General features: G+C 35.8%; 1 long non-coding RNA gene across 5 annotated transcripts in view; it reads left to right on the top strand.

Moving 5' to 3' along the window:
- The window catches only part of LOC119800676, a 32997-nt gene extending 23447 nt beyond the window's left edge, over positions 1-9550 (top strand). Inside the window, exons 5-7 of one of the 5 annotated variants that reach the window (XR_006020677.1) lie at positions 4558-4589; positions 5129-5237; positions 9393-9550. This is a non-coding gene — a long non-coding RNA (uncharacterized LOC119800676). The remainder of the gene's footprint in view (positions 1-4557; positions 4590-5128; positions 5238-9392) is intronic. The other 4 variants (XR_006020674.1, XR_006020676.1, XR_006020673.1 and 1 more) reach the window with 4 other exon arrangements.
- Positions 9551-19661: the final 10111 nt, after the last annotated feature.

The raw sequence follows: 19661 nt of genomic DNA on the forward strand, positions 1-19661 counted from the left end.
CTGATGCTCAAGGGGACTCTGGGAAATGGGCTCAGCAGCTTCCCAGAGCTGGAGCAGGTAGATTTGGCAGGCATGAAGGTATACTCACAGAAAGAAAACCAGCAGTTGCAGCCCAGAACCAGTATGGTAGCTTGCTGGCCCAATCCCAGGGAACTAGAGCCATTCACCAGAGCCATGGGCTAAGCATGTAGCATGTAGCCTAACTGCCAGCTAACTATTTAAGATTTGGTTCAAATGGTTACAGAAGGTTACAGACGTGCATAAATCCAGGTACAGACTGAAAAAAAAAAGCTAAACAGTTATACAATGTTTGAAAATGTACTTAGGTGCTAAGGAACGAAACAGTAGTTAAAGACAGTCATAAAAATAATTTAAAAACAATAAAGTCTTGAGGTATGAGGGAATGAACTGCACAGAACCAGGCCTGAGTCAGTGATATCCAAGGAAGTGGCCTCCAAGGGAACAGGACCAAACTAGTGACCTCTGTGGAACTGGGCCCAATACAGCAACCTTGGGAGCAGGCCTGAGCAAGCGACCTCCATGAGAGCAGGCCCAGGCCAGTGTCCTCCATGAGATGAGGTCCAGACTGGTGACCTCTGCAGGTCAATTCACAATCCCAGAGAATTTAGACTACAAAGAGGACACTATGAGAGATATACTTGGACCTAATCTACATGGGAAGTAGAAAAAGGCAGGATCTTCTGAGTAAATTGGGAGCGTGGGGAGTATGGGACAGGTAAAAGGAGAGGGGGAGGAAGGGAGGGAAGCAGAGAAATGTACATAGCTCAATAAAAACAATAAAAAAGTCTTTAAAGAGATAGTAAAATAATATTAAAAAAATAAATCACATAAAGATGGGAAATACACGGGGTGTCTGGATCCTGTATGGTGTTTGGTGACTTTGACTTTTTGAGTTTTTAAATGCCATTGAACCAAACAACGGCAGCTGCTGCGAGATATTGGATCATGGAAAGGAAGAACGATGGTGGATCTGGATGGGAGGGAAGGTAGGGAGAAACAGGAAGGAGTAGAGAGACGGGAAATCATAAGCAGAATATATTGTATGAGAAGAATAACTTTTCAATAAAAGAAAAGAGTTTGATGTAGTTATTATTTATACCTAACTAGTTCAATTTTAGTTGGGCCCATTGTTCAGGTTTATTGTAGACCATTATTATGAATTCTTGTGTGAGAATGTTTCTGCATGTTGTTAACATTGATTTCTTTCAAGTAAGGCATCTATCTAGCTTCAGCAATATAAGTGGGTTATGTTCAGTCAGTTGAAGGCCTGAGCAGACAGGGACAGACAGGCTTGTCCTCCGCAAGACAGAGCTTTGAAGCATACAACCACTGTCCACGTTTTTTATTTTGCATCCTGCATAATAATATGAACTGTTTCCTTAAAATAAAGTGTGTCTTTTTTCAGGAGCATCTTGAATAATAGGAGAGAAAGTACCAACACACTTGCAAACTATGACGTATGTTCACACTAATTTTCTAGGAGAAAAATTTTATTTCATATAAAAGTAAAATGGCGATGATAATGTAGATAATAGTTACAACACGAATGCATGAAGTATAACTTACTTTATGACTTCCGCTGTTATACTACCCTTTGAGTAATGTGGGCCATTATTCCTAGCTCCTATATGGTTTTTGTTGATGAGTTGACACACAAAGTACTGTGTACAATGGAATACTACAATCTCAAATCTAATAATTTCTGAGAAGTAAACAGGAATGTTTCTCCAGTAAGATTTACCTTTGGTTTGGCTTGTAACTGTGGAAAATGCCTCCTGTGTTAATGAATAGTTTCAGTAAGGCAGGCCAAAACACCTGCCAAAAGCACCTCTAAAATGTTCCTTTTTACACAACTCCCAGATTAAAAGTGTTCAAAATGTTAATTTGAAGCAATAAAGGAACAAACGCATGCCCTGTGTTAAGTAGTGTTTATGTAAAGTAGGAATTCAAGTTACTGAGGCTTAATTATTTGAGTTATCTGAGCCTTTGCTATAATTTGGGGTAAAGTGTTTGGATTAGGTACTATTAAAAGTAAATACATGGCTTGTCAGTTTTGGAAGAATAAAATTAATGATTATTTTAAAAATTTGTAAAAACACCAATGAGTAGAAAATAGTGCTGATGAGAGCTGATGTGACACACATGAGCCAAAACTGAATAATCGCCCAACTTTAAGTACTTTCTGTGACTAGAGGTTTTCCTACGCGTTCGCTCTTAGGTACTTCCCCTGTGATTAGGCACTGATCCAACGCTTTGCCAAGTGTCTTTGCTTGTTTAATCCTCATGACATCACTGTGAAGTGAATACTCTCGTTCATTAATCTACTCCATGGATCTCTGCTAATTCATAAAAAGTGGCTTTTGTTGAAAATTATCTTTGCAATGAAAAGCCAGATGAATGTTTCATCTTGATTTTATTTATTCTTGGTGGCACTTAGTACTTTTAGTTTCTCTTCATGGAGGAGGATAACTTCACTAAAGTTAAATTTAGAAAGAATCTACCTTACATATTTTTATAATAGGAAACTTTGAAAGTACTATTCTTAAGGAAAGCAATAATTATTAAATTATTAAATATTGTTATTTATTCATATATATTTATCTTTATTTATATGGCAAAAGTGGCAATGTTTTCTCGTTCCTTGGGTGGTTCATGTCTGAGTTCCTTACAAAGAAGCAGAGAAATGTATTTTGATTTGTTTTACAATTATGCAGCAGTACAACCGAAGAACAAAATGGTGATAAAACAGTGTAGGAGGGTCCTTAACAAAACCTACTTATTAAGATTTTTTTGGGATTCAGTGATTAGAACATTTCTTTCTTCCAGATACAGGGAGGATGTTTCTGGAATGTGGATTTTATGACCCACATCTGGGAAAGATCAACTAGGGCTTATGGCTCTCCTTAGAGGAGAAGAGAGGAAGTGTGAGCATGGCTTTCCTCCTGTTTTCAGCAAGCTTAGTAATATTTAGGGGTTGCATATCTAGAAGGCAGCCGTACACATATGTGCTTATATAGTGTAGATATGCCATTACTTATTTAATCAATGTCTTTTGTTTTGAAATTTTGTTTTACAAATGCTGTGATTTTTTTGTTATGATTTTCCAAAAGTATACACATATATTTTAAAGTCTATAAACATGGTACAAACAAAGCTCTCTTAGAATCCTCCTTGAGTACAGCTTTCCTTCAACTCCTCTTTCCTGGGTCTTGCTGTCCTTGTATACTAAAGCTCCATTTTCCCTTTGTTCTATAGACATTGCTTTTCCAGACACCACTTCTCATAGAGTCATGCCTGTGGCAAGAGTGTGATTCTTTTTTTTTATTATTATTAAAAATTTTCACCTCCTCCCATTTCCCTCCCTTTCCTCCCATCTCCCCCCCCCCCTCTCCAGTCCAAAGAGCAGTCAGGGCTCCCTGCCCTGTGGGAAGTCCAAGGTCCTCCCCACTCCATCCAGGTCTAGGAAGTTGAGCATCCAAACAGACTAGGCTCCCACAAAGCCAGTACATACAGTAAGATCAAAACCCAGTGCCATTGTCCTTGGCTTCTCAGTCAGCCCTCCTTGTCAGCCACGTTCAGAGAGTATGGTTTGATCGCATGCTCTATCAGCCCCAGTCCAGCGGGCCTTGGTGAGCTCCCATTAGATTAGTCCCATTGTCTCAGTGAGTGGGCGCACCCCTCGCAGTCCTGACTTCCTTGCTCATGTTCTCCCTCCTTCTTTTGCTCCTCATTTGGACCTTGGGAGCTCAGTCCAGTGCTCCAATGTGGGGCTCTGTAAGAGTGTGATTCTCTCTGACAGTTTTCTGCACTGGGTACTTTTTTCCTTCTATGCTTTTCTTTTCTTCCCTCTTTTATTTTTTATTTTTTTGTTTTTGACAAAAGTTTATTATGTAGCTCAGAATGGTCTCAAACTCTTGATCTTCCAGTCTCTGCCCTTCTTGGGTGTGGGAATTTCAGGCATATGTTGCCATGTCCAACCCTCTTTTCTGCTTTAACAAGTTCCCACTCATCAATCAACACCCAAGCCAGTGTCATTTATTTTGTATTTTTAATATTGGATTCATTACACATATCTTTTAGTAAGTTATATGTTGGTGCTTGACAAGTGACTCAGAATTTTATTGGCTTAAAACATAAAATAATGATGTGTGCTAGAAGTTGCATTCAACTTAGTTTAGATCGCCATGTGATTATCGTCATGTGAAGGCTTCGTATGTGTGTGGAGGGGAAGTAAATGCTGAAGGTTCTATTTTAGTATACTAGTTTCCTATACTGCTAAAAAACAAATTACCCCAAATTTATTGGTTAGAAGCACTACAAATTTATTATCTCATAATTCTGTGGGTCAGATGTCTAGTGTCTAGATTACCTGGCTGGTTCCTCTTTTCTGGATTTCATAAGGCCAAATTAAATGAGTTGTCCAGCTGGCTTTTACAGAGAAAGGCTCTAAGAATAATTTGCTACCAAGCAGGTTTTGATTATTCATAGAGTTTAATTTCTCCAGTTCATAAGACTAATGCCCTTTTTTTTCTGCAGTGACTGTCATTTTGGGGATTGTCATTAGCATTGTGAGTAATCTTTGTTCCGTAGTTGTTGTATGTAGATTTTGACGTTTTAGCCTACTTCAATTATTGAATTAGTCTTAAATTTGCAATGGCTCTGAATTTCCATTCCGCTGATTCAACTCATTCTGCCTTTGAGTGAAACACACCAGTGAGGTAAAAGAAAGCACATCAACATCAGATCAGAGAGTTAAAGACTTACAGACACAACTGAGATGTGTAACTTGCTACTTAGTGCCCGTTTTCTAGTTTTTCATATAAAATGACATACACACACACACACACACACACACACACACACACACACACACGTGTATCTGTCCCATTCTTTGGTTTTCAAGTTAGACTAAGAAGTTAAACCCATAGAAACCAAGGTAAATAAAACAAAAATATAAGAAACAAACAGGACTAGAATCTTAAAAGCATAGCTGTCCTCAGAATGAAAACAAGTAAGGTTGGGTCTCATGTGGGCTGAATTAGTGGCATAAAGAGTAGAGATGACTCTGTTCTCAGACACCCTTTCGATTTTCACACCTGTTTTCTAGCTTCTAATTTTTGTTCGGCTGCATGCTTCTTTCTCGTAATCACCACCTTGCTGAAAACACCGTCAAAGACAGATGCAGAGGTATGTTTTGTAAGTGATTCCAAATGCAGGTAAGTTAGAATAAAAATTAACCATAACCGGCTGTCACAGATGGCATTGAGACTGTGGTTTTTCTATTACTAGAGAGAGGAAAAGTAGATAAGAAGATCTTGTTCATTTTTATGTTGTATGGTTATAGCAGCTTTAGAAGAATGAGTATTTAGGAGAGAAATAAGTGACATTAAAATTTAAGTAAAAATAGAAGAGTTTTAGGAGTGTTTAAATGGCATTTATATATTTACAGTTAGTCTATTGATTTATGTCTAGTCTTTGTAGGAACATTTGTGATTATATTTAAAATGGTTGTGTTCACAAATGTATGTGAATGTATGTGTAAAATGCTTCATTTTGCTTTGATTTCTTGTCATTTATTTATATAGCATAAATATTTTCCAGATCTTAAGTGTTGTTACTACACACACACAAAGAAAAAAGTGTATAAAGTAGCAGATGTTAGTTTACTTGATTGTAAATGTGATTATTGCATATCATACATATTCATAATTGAGTTATACATAAATATACATATAGTTTTTAATTTTTAATTATGTCTCAGTAGAGCTAAAAACAAGACAAATGTTTAATGACTACATTATATTATATAGATACAGAATTCACTTGGTTTTTGCTTTAATGGTGGAGACTTGGGTTATTTATAATATTATCAGATTTTGATTTGATGAATATCTATTCTTTAGTAAGCTTGGTACTATATTTTAGATTTCACTTTTTTGTAGTTCCTTAAAGTATATACTAAGTAAGTCAAATGTAACTACTTTTAAGGTTTTCTAATTTTTCTAAGTTATTGTCAAGTTGTTTATTGAAGAATCATATCAGGTCGCCACTTGGATTCTGTTGCGCCTGTTTAGTTGTGGTGTCGTGTTGAGCTACACTGTTCTGATATTTGTTTTGTTTTACATTGTTCTATGGTGATATAGAGTGCACAGGAAATTTAGTGGATAGGGAGTTTAGGAAGATCTCAGAGGAGTTGAGGGAGAGGAAAGAATGTGATCAAAATATATTGTCTAAATTTTTAATAAATAGAAAATAATAAATAGTCCTGAACATAAGATCTTAGTTGATTTTTTTTTTTTTTTTGGTTTTTCGAGACAGGGTTTCCCTGTAGTTTCTAGAGCCTGTCCTGGAACTAGCTCTTGTAAACCAGGCTGGCCTTGAACTCAGAGATCCGCCTGCCTCTGCCTCCCGAGTGCTGGGATTAAAGGCGTGCGCCACCACCGCCCCGCTCTTAGTTGAAATTTTAAGTATAGCTCCAAGAAGAAAAATCTGAACTTGTACTTTCTCTAAACTCAACCTTTGTTTTATGAAATATAGTTCATGAAATGTAGCCCCTTTCTTTTGAAAGATCTGTTCATTAAGAAGTAATTTAATAACTTCTTTTGTTTGACACTTAGATTTATATTTCAACATAGAACATTACCTGATTAATCTTTTCTGATGTTGCAGTTACCTTCTTCTGTTTTGTTTTGATTTTACAGAACACTTCATATGGTTTCTCTATTCTTACTTATCTACTACTGCAGTTTATGCCATGTCTAAAATACATAATATTCTCTGGGACCACATCCTAGTGTTAGAACGGCTCAAAAATCCTGAACACTGTGATTAATGATCTGAATACAGAAACTCCTTAGAAGCAGAAGTATTAGCATAGATATTGAGGACAAGACTCAGAATGTAGAGATATCCAACTTGTTATCACAGATCTGGTTTTGCTCTGTATTAACTAGGATGACCGTCTCTTGTCATCTTTCCCCACATCTATTGAAAAGATATGTGAGAAATCAAATCATCTCATGTTGTATGGAGTAAGTTAATGTCTACATGTCAGTAACTTGACCCATGGCAAACAGTCAGAGTGCTGGTTGATATTATTGATCTGTAAAGCAAATATGTTAGTGTGGTGGTTTGAAAGGAAATGCCCCCCCAAAAGTGACACGATTAGGTGGTATGGTCTTGTTGGTGGAAGCGTGTCACCGTGGGGGTGGGCTTTGATGTCTCTTTTACCTTACCTTCCTCAGTGTGACTGTCAGGGAGGCTCTGTTACTTGCATGATGTAGCACTCTCAGCTCCAGCACCGCATCTGCCTGCAGGCTGTCATGCTCTTCTTCATGATCATAAGGGGCTGAACTTCTGAAACTGTAAGCAAGTTACCCTCAATTAAATGTTTTCTTCATGAGTTGCTGTGGTCGCGGTGTCTCTTCACAGCAATGCTAAACCCTAGCTAAGACAGTTAGTTTTTAGTTATTCCTTTTCATTATCTAAATTTTCATTTTCTGAAGAAAATTTAAAAATCTGGCTCTTATCCAACCTTGTTTCCTCCATATTTGTTTTCAAGTGTTATTGGGATATTGATTTTAATGATAAACTTTCCACTCCATGAACCAAATATAAAGTGGAACCCTATTAAGTACTAATAAAGCATGTTTTTAAAAATTATGTATTTGACTATGGCAAAATTAGTTTACCAAAATTAATATTAAGTTCATTGCAGCCATATTATTTAGCATCACAACACAAATCATGATGTGGTACAGATTTTATGAAAACAAAGTCACCTTGCATTTGTTTGTCCAATTAAAATACATTGTCATCATCTTTTGAAACTCTCCATGGGGTATTTATCTCAATATTCTTCAATACTAAAATTGATGAGTGCTCATTTCCCTTATATAAAATGGCATAATTATGTACACACAATTTATACATATCATTTTATTTATTTCATATTTAGATTACTTAGAATACCCAATACAATGTAAATACTATGTAGCTAAGCATTATAGTGAATTTTAGTGAGTAATGGTAAATACTTGTAAATTCTAAATACAAATTCAGTTTATTTCCAAATATTTTTGATTCTTGATAACTTGAGTCTATAGATGTGGAACCTTTGGTTATAGCTGGATGAACCTAGTTATTTTCATAAGTGCCTATTTGTAGAGAGATAAAGATGACTTCTTAGTCATATGTTGGTGTTTCTGTGAACAAGTCTAGTATTTACAGCTAAATTCTAATCTTTCTTCTATTAAAACATATTTTCTGCCAGCATTACTAACACACAAGAACACTCTGGCACCATGATAGGATAATACAAAATTGGCCTAATTTGTTATGGTGTCTGAATGAATGAAAACTATGAACAACATGGAAGCAAAGAAAGAAAAGGCTTACTAATTGAGATGAGCAATTATTGTGTTCTGCTACTTGGACTTTAATCTACTGAGGGGATTTACTGAATTACAAGCCAAAAAAATTTGTTTCTTATTTTTTTGGCAGAATCTGATTTAGGGGATTCTCATCCGATTTTCTCCCAAATTATTTAAATATAATCTTAATCCTGTAATTCCTTTCTAACATCTCTGTAAGCCCTCAATTTCCATGCTTAACCTATTCCCAACCCTATGAGTGTTTGGTAGACTTTGGTTCAGGAACCTTGGCAGTTATTCCTATAGTTAGCTATTTATTTTTCACTTTTGCCTAACATCAATTAGTATATATTGTGGTAAACAATAAGACTGCTTTTACATTGTTAGAGTATTTAAATTTGCAGTGTCAGAGGCTAGAGACAGGTCTCAGTTGAGGAGCATTTGGTGGCTCCAGAGGAACCAAGTTCAGTTTCCATCACTCACATCAAACTGTCACAGTCACCTGTAACTCCAACTCTGGGGACTTCAACTCCTTCTGGCCTCTTCAGGCAATGCATACATATATATATGGTACACACACACACACACATACACACACACATACACACACACACACACACACACACACACAGAGAGAGAGAGAGAGAGAGAGAGAGAGAGAGAGAGAGAGAGAGAGAGAGAGAGAAATACATGATTTTTATGTTTAAGCACATAAAGTTTATTTTAAAAATTTTCTATTTTTTTAACTTCAGAAAATCCAGTCCTATTTTTCACTGAATAACTATTTCATATGTTATTTTATATTTGATAATAACTGTTAAAGGCTGTTTACCAAATAGTTGCTCTTTCTTTTAATTTCTAAAGTATTTGAATTGCATTCATGATGATGGCCATTTATGTAATTGGAACCAGAATGTAATATTTAATATTGAACTGAGACCACGGATAATTTGTGATTTCAAAGTATAGTGTGAAAACTTACAAGTGCTGTATTTCCAGCAGAGTAAAACAAGAGAGCATTACGTTACTATACGAAGAACTCAAGAAATTGTCATCAAAAGACCAAATAGTCAAAACAAAAAAAATTGGACTACAGACCTAAACAGAGAACTCTCAACAGAGGAATCTAAAATGGCTGAAAGACACTTAAGAAACTGTTCAACATCCTTAATCATCAGAGAAATGCAAATCAAAACAACTCTGAGATTCCAGCTTACACCTGTAAGAATGGCCCAGATCAAAAATACTGATGACAACTTATGCTGGAGAGATTGTCAGGAAAAGGGAACACTTCTGCATTGCTGGTGGGAATGCAATCTGGTACAGCCTCTTTGGATGTCAGTGTGGTGATTTCTCAGAAAATTAGGAAACAACCTTCCTTAAGACCCAGTAATACCACTTTTGGGTATATATCCAAAGGATGCTCAATTGTGTCACAAGGACACGTGTTCAACTATGGTTCACTGCAGTTTTGTTTGTCATAGCCAGAACCTGGAAACAACCTAAATGCCCTTCGACTGAAGAATGGATGAGGAAAATGTGGTACATTTACACAATGGAGTACTACACAGCAGAAAAAATAACAACATCTTGAATTTTGCAGGCAAATGGATGGAGCTAGAAAACTCATTTTAAGTGAGGTAACCCAGACCCAGAAAGACAATTATCACATGTACTCACTCAGGTCATTTTAAACATAAAGCAAGGAAAACCAGCCTACAAATCACAATCCCAGAGAACTTAGACAACAACGAGGACCCTAAGAGAGACATACATAGATATAATCTACATGGGAAGTAGAAAAAAAACAAGATCTCCTGAGTAAATTGGGAGCATGGGGACCCTGGGGGAGGGCTGAATGGAAGGGGAGACCCAGGGAGGAAACAGAGTGAGAGAAATTCAACACCCTTTCCTGTAGTGAATCTGAGTTTGACTTCCAGCACTCTGAATTCACAGTTTCTGCTCTTTGCCTCTATACCAAAGAGGAGGCAGTTCTGTCTGGTGATTAAGACACAGACTTTAAAACAAGATTTGTTGGGTTTCAAATTCTACTTTGTCATTAGGCAATTGTGAGACCTCTTTGCCTTGTTTTCTTTTATAAAATGATGATAAACATTATTATAGTAGTGTTTCTTTCATTGGGATGCTGTGAGAAATAGACATAAGATAGATAATAAGCACTAGCTAGCTGTTAGCTATTGGTTCAACATCTATTTTTATTATGATTACCCACAATAGAAATTATTTGCCTTGAAAGAAATAAATGAGAGATCACAGAAACATCAGTCAGGCATTAAAAACATTCCTGCTATCTACTCTCTACCTTTTTTTTTTTTTTTTGCAGAAAACTAAATAGCACAGATCCTTTCCAGCGTTTTATGTTGCAGATCGAATACGACTAAAAACAGTATTTTACTCTATAAGATTTCCTATCATCGCTATAAAGTTTGACAACAGGCTTAAAATCAAGAAAGATAAAAAAGTATTTTATACATAATAAGGGAACACTCCATTTACAGGACAATATAATTCTAATTCTGTAAAGAGAAAACATGGATGCATCCAGTTTCATGAAGGAAAGAGTACACGATAAAATCCACAGACGACCCCATAGCAATTAGAAATAGCAGGACTCCTCTACTCTCTCCAGCTGGCCGGTCATTCTGACAAAAATAAAAATAAATAAAAAGAGGGACACTACAATTAAATGATACTATTAGTGAAAAAGAATTAATAGGCATCTGTAGGGCATTCCATCTAAACTGCAGAAAGCACATTCTTCTCAGCAATCTAGGGCAGTCTCTGTAAAAGGAGTCATGTAGTGTAACACACAACCAGCTTTAAAACTGTAGAAACACTGAAGTGATCTTTGTATTCTATATGACCATCATGAAATAGAGCTAGAAAGGAGCCCAGTCCCGGTGAGACATCTACAAGACACTCAGCACCGAAGACTCAGGGGACGTTGTAGACGAGGGGGCAGAAAGAGGGTCAGGGAACTTGCTGAGAGATTATGTCTTCAAGTAACATAAAAGGCATTCTGAGAAAGTAATCAGACAAATAATATCACTGACAATTGCCTAGAAAAAAAATGAAACGAACCTGACCAAGGGAGTGGTAGACCTCTGCAATGAAAACTTGAAAAGAAAGAAGTTAAGGATGACACTAGAAGGTGGAAATGTCCCTAAAGCTCAAAGAGTAGTATGGTGAATACAGCTCTAAAGCCATAATCAATCTATAGATTCAAAGGATATAATATCCATAATTCCAAAACCATTTTTAAAACAGAACCATAATAACAGAATAAAGATTGTACGGGCACAAAAACAAATAGATCAATGTAATAGAAGGCCTATGTATCAAGCTACACAGCTACAGATACCATATTTTTGACAACAATTCCGAAAATACAGAAGGGGAAAATACAGCACCTTTTAAAAAAATGCCTGAAAACTGGGTATTAACATATAGAAAATAAAATTATATCTGTATATCTCACCCTGCATGATTATCACTTTCAAGTGGATGAAAGCTCGTAGTATAAGAGTTTTATTAGACCCTGAAACTATTAGAGGGACAATAGGAAATGAAAATCAGATTTATGTCAATATTCCATTTACCCCATTCAGAACGATACTCTTAACAAAAGAAGTAAAAGTAAATTGTGATGATGTGGACGAAAGGAAACTCATAGCTGCTGGTGATGTGGATTTATTTATCCACTAATGAAGTCAGTATGGAGGTTTCTCTTTAAATTACAAATAGCTCATCCAGATGACTCAGTCATACCTCTCCTGGTTATTTACTCATAGGATTTCAAATGAAGATACTAGAGACTCTTAGTTTGTTGTAATACTCTGTACAATAGTTACAGGACTAGCGTAGGTGTCCAAAATAGAGGAATATGCAAAGAAAATGTGATATATGTGTATATATATATATATATATATATATAGAGAGAGAGAGAGAGAGAGAGAGAGAGAGAGAATAAGAATAAATTTCATTCATAATGAGGAACAAAATATTATAGTTTGCAGCAGAGTGGATACAAGTGAAATTAGTCATCTTAAAGAAATTATGCCAAGCCTGGCGTAATGGCACATACCTTTAAATCCCAGCCCTAGGAAGGCAGAGGCTGATGAATCTGAGTTTGAGGTTATCCTGGTCTACAGAGTGAGTTCTAGAACAGTCAGAGCTACATAGTGAGACCCTGTCTTGAAAAATCAAAACCAAATTATGTCAGTCTCAGAAAAAATTATCATACATTTTCTTTTATGTATAGTTCTTAGTCTTCTATAGGTAAAGCATTTATTTATGAACGTATACAATGGAAGTCAAGGTAAAGCTTGCTAGAGGAGCACAAGGGACTGGTATGAGGAGGGGCTGTGATGAAAGGAATGGTAATGGAGTGTAAGGAGAATATCCTTGTCTTACAAAACAGACTTTTATGGAAACTTCAAATTTAAATGTATTTATATTTATAATATAAATATAATTGCAAACTAGAAAGTGGAGATATTGTAGGATGATTTTGGCTAATCTGAGCTAGAAATCTTTAGAATGAATTCCCAAAATAGTTTGCATATCTAAACAATACTACAGAATTACTCTGTTTATTTATACTAATTATCAAGTTTAATAAAACTAAAAAATCTAGCTATAGAAATATTTATACTATTGCTTTCAGAAGTACTTTGTAAGGAAAAACACTATCAATGCCTTCAGGGGAGATAGATTTATTCCTTTATGTTGACTTTTGATTTATATATTTTTTTCAGAAAAAGAATTCACACTATGATATTTTTATTTTTCATAGCAGAGTATTAACCATAGCACACTTATTAGGTCTTTCTTTTTCTAAGTGGATAAAGGCATATTTTTTGCTGTTGTAATTAGGGAATACTTTAAATTGAAATTAGAGTTCTCAGATTTCTATGAGCCTACATTTTTTGTTATATTTTAAATACAATGCATCATTTGACACTGAAGTTTTCCATGTTTTTAATTTAATATTTCTGCCACAGTTCTCTAGGGCAATTACTGTCTAAGGGCATGTTATTGTTTTAGCTGACCTGCAGAGGTCACTATTAGCAGACATATGAAAGCTTCTTGAAATTATGTCAGTATAACTAAATTTTAATTTCTGCCAGCTCCAAATCACTAGAATGACAAGCATGTTATTCACTATTAGAACATTATACCAATGCAATATAACTTACAAATTATATTTTGTTTAGAAAATTAAGTAATAAGGCAGCTGCTACTACTTGAGTGGGTTAGCCAAGTTCTGTGATTTCCTGCCTACAGTTTCTTAGGCTTCCTGACACAAGATACCCCATGAATTTGAGTTCTTGTGATTTCCTACTTAATTATCTTTTCTCATGTGGAAGAAATTGACATGGAGCAAGGAAAACAACACCTAATTTAGATACTTCACACCTGTAGCAAAACAATATATTAGAAAATATGAACCTGACTTATTAAGAAAAATACTGAGGAGGTAATTCTTGTAGAAAAGTAATTTAAAGTGATATTTTTTATTTTTATTTAGTTAGGTAGCATTCCAATGGGCACAGACAGGGGGAAAGACTAGGGCTGTTCAATAGAGAAATGGCACGACCGTGGATGCCAGTAAAACTCTCTCAAAATGAAGGGAATCGGTCATTTTTTTGTAAGCCCTCCTCTGCTTCTATAAACACAGCCGTAATCAATTAAAGGCCGAGTTTTGAGGGAGCTATTGTTTGTAGTTGATTCAAACGTTGCTGAGTCGTCTTTTAGACTACCAGTGTGGAAACCCTGGGAAGGTAACAAGAAAGTTCAGAGTACCTAACTCTTCAATGTGAAGTTTGATCATGACAACTCACTCTGTCTCTACTCATTTAGAGAAACTGGAATGTAAGCTATGCATTAGAAGGCTTAGGAATATAACAAGTACCCTTCCCGTGTACGTGTAGGTAACAATTCGTTATTTATGAAAAGAGAATCAATATTGACTGTTTGGTAAGAAAATAAACAGTCTGTGTCCCTTGGAAGAAAGGGAGAGAGCTTTCTCCAAAACTGAGGAATTATTCATTAATTTTAGTTGTGACTGCTGACTTATTTTGGTGCTCAGCCTCTTCCCTACATCCCTGATTTTTGGAGACAGTGTTGCCAACACTGAAATTGGCAGTGTTCGGTTATGACTCTTAGATTTGGGGGACTGGTGGAAGCTTACTATCAAAGCACTTGTGAAAACACTTTTGGGTAAGAGTTTGGCATACCTGTATTTAAAAATTAGCAAGCTTAAGTTGAATTAACATTAAATGTTTAATGCTACTGCTATGTATTCATTATAGAGAATAGGCAAATGTTCTTTCAAATGCAAACAGTAAAGGGTTCTTAGTAATCAAAATAAATTCTGAGGCTTTTCTAAGTAGGAATGGCCAAATTTCTTCTCTAGCTGTGTAAATAATAATCAGGAGTAGGCTTGGAGGAAGTCCCATTCGGACCTATTTAAATGGATATTTATGCCAAATATGAATATATGTTTGGAGTGGAAACTAAGAAATGAAGTGATCATTAAGAATGTTTTGTCTCCTAAGCCTTTTGCTTTCTGGATCAAATAAAGAGAATATTTTTTTTTGCGTGTTCATTTTAATAAAACGTCTGTGTTCTGCCACTGTTGCTCAAGCACAGACGCCTCTCTCTTTCCTCTGAGTGACTCATCTGGGAGGTTAGAAGGCAGAGCCTTACCGCCCAGACGAGCCACTGTAGGGATGACTCAGGACACCTTCACTACATCCATTCATTACCTTGGCCCTGGTGGGAGTTGCAGGGAGAGCCTGCCAATTAGATGTTGGTAATGTGGACTTTGCTTTAGGGAATTGGGTACAACTGACAGAATTCATTCCTGAACTTTAGCAGCCACAAAAGAGTATTTTTTTTTTCTGTCCTCTGAAACTGGTTCTAAACCAGGTCCCAGAAGGACAAGCTTTCTTTTGTGCACCACCTACCCCAAGTCCAGTTACTAACAAAGGCGCAACATTCAGTTTTCCCGAAATCACAGGAAACATCTGAGGAAGGAGAACAGGACTGAAAACGAGTCATCTATTGAGCTTATTAGCATCTGTGTTGATTTTGTTTTTCTTCTGAATTTTTTATTTATTTTTTTTTTGAATTTTGAACATTCCTTCTCTGAAATAATTCCACGGTGACAGCTTACCAGAAAATAATAGTGCTTTATTACTAAATGAGAGGGTAAGTCTGTGGTGTGTCTGGGCCACCTTACCACAAATCTTTAGATGTCGAATAGAAATTAACGTCAGTTTATATTCAAGACTACTTATACTTTTCCTTTGGAAAAAATAATTATGGAAATCCCTGGTTCCATAGCTGTGTGAGCATCAGTACTTCCTTGTTTTCTCATTTATAAACATAAAGATGCTCTGGATTCAGATTCGTTTGTATCATTGGTGTTTATTGATACTACTTTTAAGTTTTATTCAGTTTGAATGCTTAGGTGAAATTTTGAAATTTTGATAGGCCATGTGATCTTTAAGGATTCATAAAGATATTATTAGTAAAATAACAAATCTTGGTAAATTCTCGAAGCATCTTTCAGAAAATGTCAGAGTAGCTTAACAGTAGGGAGTTAGATAGAGAACCCACTATGCAGTCCCTATGTGCTGTAATTAGAAAAAAAGTAGCCCCTGCCCCCTTTAAAGAAATGTATTCTTTAGGCTTCTATTCTCAACTTGACATTAGAAATTATTTTTAATATATCTCAGACAGGACCCCTTCTATCCTAGTATGGAATGAATGCGAGTACTGTATCTTTATTTTGTAGTCTTGTACAAACATATTTTATTGGAACCTACTTCAAATTCTTGTTAAACATATGAGCTTATTCACATGAATGCACATAGGAATAGAAGCTGGAACAGAGAAACCAATGTCTCCTATGCTTGGCTGCAGCTCAACCTTAGGGGAAAGAGGTTTCTCCAGCAGCTTTCTGCTGGTGCTCATGTTGTGTTTCACACACGCTTCCTCCTTTCTGCTTTGACATGTACACACCGATGCACTTGTGCGCATTGCTGTGATTTAAGGGAGAGACAGCGATTAGTCAGAATGCTTTGGAGTTGAAAGTAAGCGAACATGATCACGACAATAACTATTCAGAACTTGAATGAATCGCCACAGTTTTCACCAAGCAACTGGCTGGCCTTCTCAGGCAGGCTCCAAATTCCTGTTGAAATTAAGACTTTCTTTCCTGGACCGGGCCTGGCATTCCTAGGAAACAATGGTTCTTTTCAACTAGGCTCTGAAATTTCACAGGTGAAGGGAGAGGGGCAGTCATTTGATCCCACCCTCAAGAAGCCTGTTAGTATTTTAAAGAGCGAAGACAGAGCCCATCATGGAAATGCAGGCAAAACTGGCTAGTGGCTGAGAGCTGCAATCTAGACTCGCAGCTCTACAGATCCCTGTGCAGTATGGATCGGTTTCAGCGCTCTGACTTGGACTTGCGCTGCAACTCTCTTTCTGGATTTTTTCAAGAACAGATTACAGGCCCACTGTAATGGCATCTAACTTTATATCACGTCTTATGGAAGAGAAGTATTCATGTTTTTTCTCATTAGGCATTGGCAGTAGATTATAAAAGCAGGCATTTGCAAATGTATATGTTTGTATAAATTCATTTTAGACAAGACGAAAGGTAACACTTTATATATGTATGTATATGTATAAAGCAGTATGTAATTGCATAAATAATCTAAAATGACAATTTTAACTAGCATTTTTTCAAAAGACGTGTTTATATTACAATTCAAGTTTCAAAAGTATTTAGGCAATTTTAGTACATGTTTATGAAAATGTGAACAATATATGCAATTAGGGAGAATTAGTGCATCTCTCTATCTATATATTATATACATATGTGTGTGTGTGTGTGTGTGTGTGTGTGTGTGTGTGTGTGTGTGTGAAACCATTACCAGAACAAGTAAAAAAAATTTATGGAAAGTTTTGTGAGTAAATTCTTGGCTGTTTGTAACTTTTATTTGATCAAATCTCTTTATAATTGAGACATTTGGCATTGATTCATATATGTGAAAATGAAATTTCAGCTTGTATTTTTGTTAATCGAATGTGTTTAAAATAAGTTCCAAGTCTCAAAGAAAGAAATCACAATTCCAACTATAGTGTTTGGACAAGGCAGACTTTACTGTTGATCATGGTATGCTTGGAAAGCCAGAATGTGCCTAGACAGGAATGCACCTAGATTTTATTTTAACTCAGGAGGCGACCATGTCTTTTCCCTGTTGGCTGGGGTCAAACCCCCCCCCCCATATTATTCAGTTGACTACTCTGAAAAGAACCGATGTATAGGAAGGAGGAAGGAAAAAGTCAGTGAGAAAAAGGTCAAACATCCAGGTTTTACTGGATGGATGGAATTAAAACATTTATAAGTCTTACCCAGTTGAGGACACAAAATACTTTAATTCCTTGTACTAAACACAAGTTTTATAGCATTTCATAGAAAATTTTTCAAAGTTGATATTTCTTATAATTAGTGACATTTGTCTGTTTGGGGCTAGGACACCTTACTCAGAATGATTTGTTCTAATTCCACCCATTTACTTGCAGACTTAGCAATCAGGGAAATGCAAATCAAAACAACGTTGAGATACCATCTTACACCTGTCAGAATGGCTAAAATCAAAAACACCAATGATAGCCTTTGCTGGAGAGGATGTGGAGTAAGGGGTACACTCATCCATTGCTGGTGGGAATGCAAACTTGTGCAACCGCTTTGGAAAGCAGTGTGGCGGTTTCTTAGGAAATTCGGGATCAACCTACCCCAGGACCCAGCAATCCCACTGTTGGGAATTTACCCAAGAGATGCCCAATCATATTACAAAAGCATCTGTTCAACTATGTTTATAGCAGCATTATTTGTAATAGCCAGAACCTGAAAACAACCTAGATGCCCTTCAGTGGAAGAATGGATGAAGAAAGTGTGGAATATATACATATTAGAGTACTACTCGGCGGTAAAAAACAATGACATCTTGAATTTTGCAGATTTCATTACTTTTAACCACTAAGCACTATTCTATTTTGCAGATATACAACATTTACATTCATTTGTTGAGGGATTTCATATTATGTATAAAATGGATAAAGTAGCAGTGAATATGTTTGAGCAAATATCTCAGCAGTAGAATAAAGTAGTCTTTGGGAATATGCCCCAGAGTGGTACAGCTGGATCATTATATATATATATATATATATATATATATATATATATATATATATATATATATATACATCAGTTCCTATCTTCCTGATTTCCATAGATGGACTGGCTGCTCCACTTTCTGGTGAAGGAGAAATGTTCAATAGTACACAGGCTGCCATGCAAGGAGTTTTATGGCCTCCATTACTCATTTTCTCTGATTGTCTTACCTCAATTGTACAGCACCCTCATTTTCAGCTTCATCGCTTGTCAAAATGAGTCAACAGGTAATGATGTTAAATACTTTACTCATCAAAAAATAATTTATTTAATACTTATGAGCTGAATAAATACAATATATATGAGGTATTAAAATAATTTTTACTCCCTTAGAAGAACCTATGAGATAAAAATTTTTTGTTAAAGAAAAGGTGACTTTCTTAAAGTTTGGGATTATATTTATTTTAGAATTCTTGGGAACAAATATATGCATCTTGCACACACAGAGTTTTTATGACTTGACATGTTTTATTTGTTTATATAGTATCTCTCACTTAAGATATTTGTATGTTTTGTGATAACACCTTAAAGTGGTATCTCTTTCTCAATTTTGAAACATGCAAACTGAAAGCTATATAGGTGATGAAGGGATATATATATATTTAATTAGTGACTAAGGATTTACACAATGTATATACATAATGTTACATCATACAGGCATATATATATATATTCATGTTCAGCTTTGTATGGAAAACACACATATGTGTGTTGCATATAGGAATATATGTGAGAACTGTAGTTAAATCTCCTAATAACCATATGACATTTATGTTAATATATTTTTTTATTTTACAAGTTAAGGAATTAATAAAAAGCAAGGCTAAACAACTTGGTCATTGCTATTCTCCTGGAGAGTGTCAAAGACCAGCAAAATAGTATCAGAGTTTCCTTCTTAAATCCTAATTTCACCAAATCACATTATTGTTAGTCTTATTGTCACCAAACTGATCTACAATGTAGCCTATTTCTAATTAAAAAAGAAGTAAAGGTCA

This window comes from Arvicola amphibius, chromosome 14, assembly GCF_903992535.2.
Source record: "Arvicola amphibius chromosome 14, mArvAmp1.2, whole genome shotgun sequence".
NCBI classification, from domain to species: domain Eukaryota; kingdom Metazoa; phylum Chordata; class Mammalia; order Rodentia; family Cricetidae; genus Arvicola; species Arvicola amphibius.